Source organism: Cynoglossus semilaevis, chromosome 2, assembly GCF_000523025.1.
Source record: "Cynoglossus semilaevis isolate Cse_v1.0 chromosome 2, Cse_v1.0, whole genome shotgun sequence".
NCBI classification, from domain to species: Eukaryota; Metazoa; Chordata; class Actinopteri; order Pleuronectiformes; family Cynoglossidae; genus Cynoglossus; species Cynoglossus semilaevis.
In genome coordinates, this window is record NC_024308.1 from 17,789,681 (window position 1) to 17,798,830 (window position 9,150).

Sequence of the window (9,150 nt, forward strand, 5' to 3'; positions counted from 1 at the left end):
GGGAGGGGAGAGGGGGGTGTGGGACTGACTGTTGCCTGCTAGCTGGAGACACTGCTGTTTGATTCAATATTAATGTAGTTTGAGTCACAATGGGGGACTGAGTGACTGTTGCACAAAAGTAAGCATTTTGTGAACGTGTGTGTGTGTACACGTGTGTGTGTGTGTGTGTGTGAAAAAGAGAAAAGAAGAAGGTTCAAAAGAAAACAACAGCATACATGGAGGGCTAATACAAATTGTTTGCATTTGTGTGTGCGCGCACGCTCGTGCCTGTGTGTGTGCAAGAATATATAAGAACAAAAGAGAAGAGCTGAGACGGAGGGAGGGGGATGGAGGGGGGGGGTTGGTAAGTAAAGGAGAAAGAGATATTGACTGACTTTGCTGTAGGAATTGGGGGTCTCTGTAGGGACTGAGGTCAGAATTCCCCCCTCCCCAGCAGGTCTACAGTCTGCTACTTCAAACAGAGCCTACAGGAGCCCCTTTTATTGAGCTCTGAGAGTGTATTTATAACCCGTTCTCTTCTCTCTTCCCAAACACAAACACTCCAGAGGTGCATGTATCGGCTGCTAGGAGCCCTTTCCCATACACACAGCAGTTTTCTCCATTATTGTAAGCGGTGAATTAATAGTTAATAGGATTTGGTGACGGGTGAGTTTGTTGGTGATGAGGGGCAGACAGGCTGTGGGTAAAACAGCGGAGGAGGGGAGGGGGGAGGGGGGGGGGGGGGGGGGGGGGGGGGGCTGAACAGTGAAAGGTTAAGGCACCACCTCTGCAGCCACATATTCCCCTGCTGGCTGAGGATCGAATCCTACCAGAACACACTGTGTGTCCCTCTCAGCATCCCTACCGCCTCAATAAAATGAGAGCAAATTGGAGAGCCAGAGGAGGAGAAAGATGCCATCCCTGTGGGGTCTCCACCTGCTGCCGCTTGTATTGTCTCATACTTTCATACTTGCATTCAATAATGTCTCACTCCCACGCTGTCTGTGTTTGTGAGTCTTGATGCATGTAAGGACAATTTTTTTCCCTCCTTCTTCTTTTGTTTATGTGTGTGCGTGCATCAGAGTGTATGTTTGGGGGAAGGTTGTGATAATGCTGAAGTGGCTGGAGCCAAGCAGTGGCACTGTGTGTCTAATTACAGCGGAACAGAGTCCATTGATCAGCCATTGCAGTCCAATCTGTTTACCACAGATGTCTAACCTGCACACAGGCCCATCCATCATATTCATATTTCACATCAACATTGCTGCTATGTATGTATACAGTGAATGCATCACATCCTAACATCAGAGAGGAGAGGCTCACTCGTACCTACGTACGTCCACAGCCTTGTATTATCATCGTATTCAGTGCTGTGATTTATTACAGAATTAAGGCCGGTTATGACTGTGAGCCGGAGGAGAATGATGTCATTTTATGGTTTGGTGAAATTATTCACAGTGTCAGAGTGAGTTAAGTCTCCGCAGGTCAGATGTTACAGGACAAGTAGGACACGCCATTATGGCTGCAAGAAATCACAAAGCTTTTTAGAGGACAAATGTGGACATTAATGAGATCAGAGCGCCACCTTGTCCTTCTCCCAAACAAAGTTGCTCCACCTGCCACTATGACAGGAGAGACACCTTTAAAGCCCTTCAGTCCATGTGTGGTGTTGAACCTATAACCAGCAGCCGAGCTAAATATCACTGAGTAATTCCACGGACTTACACCCACGGGCTGACTGTTATGATGGATTTAGAGGCAAATTGATTCATTTGACAGTCATCAATATAACAAGGGCCTTACTGTGAATACATCCAGCAGTTAGTCAACATCCAGGAGTTGTTCTCTTATTTATATGGTAAAAACAAATAAGCAGCCGGAAATGAAGTTCCTTTAAGGTGTTCTTTCTTAAAAGACAAGAAATAAATAAATAAATGAAATTAAGCTCATTTCAAACGTGGAGCAGAACCTCAGTGGTTTTGATTTGATTTCGTTCCATTCCATGTGTTTTTGGAAAAGACAACTGAAGCTGGGGAACCCTAACCACCAACATTTGACTTTTTGGTTGCTTTATTTTTTGTTCTTACAGTTATGTCAGTGATGTGTCCATATGGATAATAATCACAGTAATAACAGTAATAATAAGAGGCATCATGTTAATATGAAGCAGCTCCAAATGTGCAGCCCTGAACGGTTGAAATATTCCACATCCCCAATCAAAACACAAATGTTTGACCTTTTCAAAGGTTCCGTTGAACAAAGATGGTCTTCAGGACCGTCAGTGGATTAGTGCTCACTGTGAAACTGCTCAGCAAAGACATGTCATTCTCTCTGAGCGCACAGGAGGATTGTGTCCCAGCAGGACAGAGACTGAGACATGGACTGAAGCTGCTGAGGCCTAACGGACCTGCGTCTACATTAAGAAAAGCTAAATGCGTTATTTATCTATATAAAAAGTCGAAGTGAAGCGGTTTGTGGTGTGTGTGACCGTTAGAATCCACATCCTGTGGTCACGTTTAAAGATTCGAAATTTGCTGCCTATATTATAAATTTATCCAATTAACGTTAAAACGTTGAAACGTTTAAAACCGCGGGGTTTTTTTTGTTTGTTTGTTTATTTTTTAATATACCAAAAATGATGTTTTGTTTTTAAAATCGAAAAAACGACCAATTCAACTTAGGCGGAATTTTTGATAATCTGAAATAAAAATCCAGAAAGTTTAAAGTTTAAATTGTAGAAAATAGCTAGGATATACTGCAACGTGAACCATTTTATTGCAGACTCCACATGTAGGAGCTACGAGCGTCCGTCTTTCCACACAGATCACGGAGCCTACTTCTCTGAGCCTCGGTGAGTCACGTCCACAACCTCATCGACTGCGTGCTCTGTGCCGTTTCGATCGGCAGGTGTCGCTCTCGCCGTGGCCCGGCTGCACGGGGCGCAGCCATTGCTACAGGCGCAGGATTTAGTAATCGATATCGATCGATCGGTGAGGAAGGGGGCCCTGATTACTGAACCAAGCTCGGTGTAGAAAAGAAAAAAAAAATCGATGATTGCAGCTTTTAGAGCTACAGTAGGCACCGAGCAGAGAGACGGCCGTGCACAGGAGCAGAAATCCTGGTTCGGTGCCGGCTGCTGTGTGAGCTTGGTGCCCCACCACCACCACTAACGCACGCGCACAACGAACCGAAAAAAATTCTACATCTGACTGTGATTGACCAAAGACACAGCAGTGCCGTGTGATAGTTAGTAATATTCACATGTTGTTAATACATTATTGGACCACGTAAAAAATCAAATGTTGTTCCGATTAGTATGAATTAATGTCCCGTATATTTGGTTACAACTACATTTGGGTTTTTATCCTATTTTTATTTGTAAATTGTCAAATACTAGAGCGGATGATGAATCTTATAATTTTCTCTCCATCAATGATGAAACGTCTATCGGTCTGAGCTCATTTCTTTTCCACTGATGGCATTAATATTCCTCTCTTCACGACAAACCAAGCGAGGTTAAGAGAAAGGCCCTAGGTGTTCGATGTCGATCGATAGATTCGTGAATAATTCGTGTGTGAAATTCAGTTCGTCCAATTAATTATGCCTGAGAGAAGGCAGTGCATGGGCCGGGGGAGGGAGATTCATGGGAGGCCTGGGTGAGACAAACACAAAAGAAAAGGAGCGAGAGCCTGGTTTTTGTTGATGTTGTTTTGTTTTTTGTTTTTTTGTTTGTTTTTTTGGAGCAAATGTTTTTGGGTTTTTTTAAAACATGGCGGAAGAGGAAGGTGAGTAAAAGATCAAGCCATGTTTCCCCAGCCTTGGTCCAGCTGTCTGTCAGATATGGCCGCTTCATCTGTCCCCTGTCCACATCCACGGTGGGCATTAATCATGTATCGATCATCGCTGCCCTTCCTGCTCATGATGAGAAAACCAAATGCCTTTAATATCGCGGCTCTGCGGCTCATGATTACACATCTGCATCTGCATCCCCGCACCGTCCACCGCTGCTGCCGCGGCTCCTGAACTCTCCCCGGGTGTGGAGTCCAATCACAGCCTGTTCGAAGCAGCCGAGGTCAAAGTCTGTCGATGTAATTAATTTACCAATAAACATGTTTGCTGCTGGTTATAGTTCGGCGCCTTTGCGCACAGAGAGAGAGACACGCGGCGATCAGGGTTGTGGAAGGAAGTCTGGTCCTCTCTCGTGTGTGTGTGTGTGTGTCTGTGTGTGTAGAGCTGCAGTTGTAAAAGCCTCACGTTTACGTGTCACCTCTCTTTATTAAGTAACGTCTCTGTTGTTTCACATGGGCCGTTGCACCTGAAGATTGATAGCAGAGTGTATTTCCCTCTCTCTGTACACTGTGGCATTTATTCATTTATTCCATCCAGGCTGCAGGGCAGTGCCAAGCTCTCTCTCCCTCTCTCTCTCCCCCCCTCTCCCTCTCCCAGCTCAATATTCCTTAATGTAATGAGTGAGAATTGGTGTTAATATACTGATAAAGCGACACGGTTTGTTTGTTTGCCTTCTCCCGAGACTAAGCTGCGAGGCATTTCTTCTTCAGCACTTCAATAACACTCAACCTGCACCCGCTGACACCGCCGCCCACGTCACACCTTAATACACTCCTCCATCCATATGCACGTTTACTCATCGACAATCTGCATTATACGTACCAGTCCCATGTTCTACACAAGAGACGGTACGGTTTACTGTGTTCCTGAATAATCCTGCGGTACTTTCTCTGTTCCCCAAAAGACCGTCTTTATTCATTTTGCCTTCACTCTGTGTCTGACTCAGTCCTAAAATAATTATTTATATTGTAAAAAAAAGTACAGTTATCTATAACATATAATATATATATGTATTTATTTATTAGGTTTTTTTGGGAGGATGTATTGTTTTTTTTGTTTTATTTTTTACACAGATATAACATTATCATCATTTTTAATCAATTTTAAATTTCAATCAAGTAAAAACAATGTGTTTTTAATGTGAATTCGGTTGCACAAATCCCACTATAATTTAATATCTTTAGACAATAGTTTTTATTACTATTACGCAAATTTAGTCTGCTTTATTTATCTACCTGTATATATAATATAAAATAAAATCATATAAACAGTAAAAAATAAATTATTTATATTATTATAAAATATTATTATAAATATTATATATAATATAATAAATATTCTGTATTTTATTTCACCTAACAACTAAATGTCCGTGTACATTCCATCGGTGTTAAAGCAACACGTTGGTACAGCCTGAGTAATAACACAAGCTAAACAAATAAATAAAAATTCAATAAAGATTGGTGCCCGTGACGACCGGCTTTTCTTATGAGGTTTTGAATAATTAAAAGCACTGAACCGTACGAGCGTCTGACGGAGTGAATCTTAACCTGCGTTATTTTCTTCATCATCCTGTTTGGGTTTTTTTTCTCCTTGAACAATTTTAGTCGCCGCAGCCTCGTCTGCATGTTCCATTTATTTGTGTGAGTTCATCCATTGTTAGTGTGACTCTTCCCCCGCGATTGTCATTGATTTCATACGTAATTGCCTTGACCAGTTATGCGTGATGGCGATAATGATCATGATCCTTAATTTTGTAGAGACTGAGCTGGACTATACATACTGTCATAGCCCCCCCCCCCCCCCACCCCACCTCACCGCCACTACCACCCCAGTCACACACATACACACACACACACTCGCTCTCTTTCTCTCTCTCTCTCACACACTAATAATAACAATCATAATGATAATAAAAAGAATAACAATAATAACACTAACAGCAATAGTAGTAATAATAATAATACATTTAAAGTCGTGGGTGAACCGATTTACTGAACATATAACTTCATAAACAAACATGTCTGTTTTGCACTAATAAAAGTTAATGGTCAGTGATTTAATTTTTCATTTAATTAATTAATTTATTTATTTATTTTTATTAGGGCTAAACTTGAGTTGGTAAAAGTCTGGTATTCATGTGAATTTGTATCCCGTTCCTGTTGCCAGTTTATCAGTCAGATGGAGAAAAACGTCAATACTTTTGGACTTTCTGTTTAATCTGCTGCTGAGTTTAGAATAATATCACTGTTTGGTTCTGGACTTTGACAAATATACAGTTTTTTTCTTCCATATATATTCATAATTACTTGTCTAGTGTACTGTGCACGTGTCGGTTATTTTATATACTTATTTTGTGTAATTGTGCAAAATTTGTTTTTTTAGAACGAATCTGCAATTTGACTGTGTCCTTTCCAATGTATTGTTTCTATAATATTCTATCCCTTCCTTATTTGTATTTATTTGCATTATACTTTAATTGTTATATTATGTTTTATATATGTTTGCGGTTGTTGTGAACGTATAAACATCTGTGACCAAATACACCAGGAGGTTGTCAGAGGTTGGTCAGAGTTTGGCCTCTGTAGCTGTTCTGTGAGTCAGGAGCAGAGATTGGAGAAAACTTTTCCTTCCCAGAGGCTCAGATCGGACTGTCAATCCCGCTGCAAATTTCTGATTTGTCGCAGGAGAGTCAGAGAGCTGATCTGCAGTCAGATGATACTGTTTACTCTGTGCAGGGAGACGGACAGCTTTTCAATATGCAGGAATTTTCCAGATTCAATCCAATACAGTTCTCACTCAATCATGAAGGAGGGAGAGTGAATAGAAATATTTGTCAGCCAGCGATTATTGACCTGACACCTAACTGCATTTATATGGTCGATTTTCTACACTGCAAAATAAAGTGCACAGTTAGAGATCACATGTGCATTTTAGTTCAGATTGTGTTTACGAATCAGACGATTTTAAATTTGAATAAAGATGTTAAATAACGTATTATTATTATATTGTAATGTAAATGCACATAATAATAATGATGATAATAATAATAATAATAATAATAATAATGGTCCTATTACTTTTGGTTCTAGCTGTAATATTTCTAATACGACCAAATAACAACAAACAGGTTTTGTCTCATATTTTCCCAAACACGACGTAAACAAATGGATATTTTCAGATGATCCGCTGCCAGTTCGTTATATTTAATAACGACTAAGAGAAAGTCTATATGCTCTGGCATCGATTCATTCATCAATTGATTTCACAGTCGTTTTGTTCCTTTGTTGATCAGTGTGGGGTTGCCCAAACGGAGGTTCAGGTTGCATCCTTGGGTCTGCGTATGTGTGTGTGTGTGCGCGCGCGTGTGTGTGTGTTTGCGGCTTTGTTGTTATCGACCCTACACAAAGACTCAGAGGTCCCGAACAAACCCTCTGCAGGATCCCGTTTCAAGAAAGCCTCCTGTGGTCGACAGACGCACGTGCACGCGCACAAAATGTGAACTGTAAAAACGACGCAGCAGCTAAACTACATTTGACACTAAGTTCAGGAAAATACATTTCACCGCTCACGGCATCTTTTCAGCGAATGGATTGCAAAGTCACACGTTTTTTATTATTTACAGCATGTTTTAGATTCGTGAATTTTCCGATAATAGTGGACATTTGACCAAAACCAATTTTGACTGGACTCCTTTGGTGTCCTTCCGTACTCCAGCTCCTCCCCTCCCCTCTGTGAATGCGTGGACAGTGGTCTTGCCTGTTTTTTTTAGCCTGAGCATTAAACAAGCCATTATCGGGCCTTTAATAAGCGATGGCCTGTCAGTACGTCAGATAAGCAGCCTGTGTGTGGACACATCACTGCTCCACTGCTGCTTCAGCGGCGCGGGACTCTAGATTTATAACTACTCTGACACAAAACGACTCCGTTACTTTTTTTTATCTGTTCGCACCGTTTACTCCACAGCAGCCGTGATGACGTTTCAGGTGAAAGTTGAAGGTACAGCTGTCAGGATTGTTATTAAAACAGAAAATCTTTAAATCCATGTGAGTATGCTAAAATAATGTCTGTACCCGTGGGCCAGGACGTACGAATGCAGCCCAGATGTCGGGGTGCTCCCCAGTATTACATAACCCAGCCTAGGTTTATGGACCCGAGTGTAGCTGCCGCCGCTCTTGACTGTAGTTCAACTGTTCGACCCTTGTGTACACGCGCACATTTTGAGCCACAGTTGGCAGATGTGTGTTCGTCTTCTGCCATCGTCGTCATCATCACCACCACCGTCAGAATCGTCACAGAGTTCCTCTTAAAATCTATTTTTGCAGACACTTGTCTCCTGTGTGCCAGGACGAACCATCAGGTGTATTAATGGTTATCTGAGGTTTAACTCCTTTCTATATTTGCCTATAGGAGTTGGGGAAGTGGGGGGGAAGAGGGTGGGCGCAGTGCCATTAACCCTTTGATGCAAGCCGCGTGCATTCAGTCGACTCTGCCAGCAATTTGATTTAAAGGTCATTCTCTACTATTGATCCGGCTTGGCGAGGGGGCGACGGAGTAGCGTAGGAATTGATCATCTAAAACAGAAGAGACGGCTTTGGAGACTGTACGGACCTCTGCTGCTTTTCTAATTGCTGTGCTCTCCCCCTCTACACACACGCAAATATACAGTATACACTCACACACACACACGTCTGCCCGCCGCCCTCACCCGTGTGAATTAAAATCGGTCTGATCAGAAACCTATTAAAACTGCGCTATTGTGAATAATAAGGTCGGCGAGGTTCAGGGCTTCGTGTATATGACCAAACAGTGTGGGTGGAATGTTGCAGCATGTATGAAGTGAGAAGAGGGTTAAATGGCTGTGAACTTTAAAACTGCTTGTTTCTGCCCCTTGGAGCAGCAAGGGGGGTCGTGTAATCTTTGTTTTCTTTTTCTTTTTTTTTTCTTTTTTGTGTAAAATAAGCAATTGACACGTGTGGACCTGCTGGTGCAAGCACACTCCACTCCGCACAATATTGCACATAACACACAACAGCTATCCTGCAGTGTGTTTTGAATGCTGAGCTGTTAATGGGAGAAATGGTGTTGCATATTGCAGATGGAAATGGGGGGGGGCACGGTGAAGCTCCAGAGATGGAAAAGGAGAGGTCGCGGAATGGAAATCGATACAGATTCAGGGCTCGCCAGATCGGCCTTAACAATGTGGCGCAGCCGCACTCTACATCCCGATCACACACACAGGAGAGCAGAAAGGCAAAGGCGACATGTATGTATGCAGGCTGAGGCTGCATGTGTGTGATATTGTCCATTGGTGGCTGCAGG

The 9,150-nt window shown here is 42.3% G+C and overlaps 1 protein-coding gene across 1 annotated transcript in view; it reads right to left on the reverse strand.

Moving 5' to 3' along the window:
* onecut3a (one cut homeobox 3a) overlaps positions 1–9,150 on the reverse strand; it is a 17,543-nt gene that overhangs the window by 638 nt on the left and 7,755 nt on the right. The gene's annotated exons all lie outside the window — the stretch shown is intronic.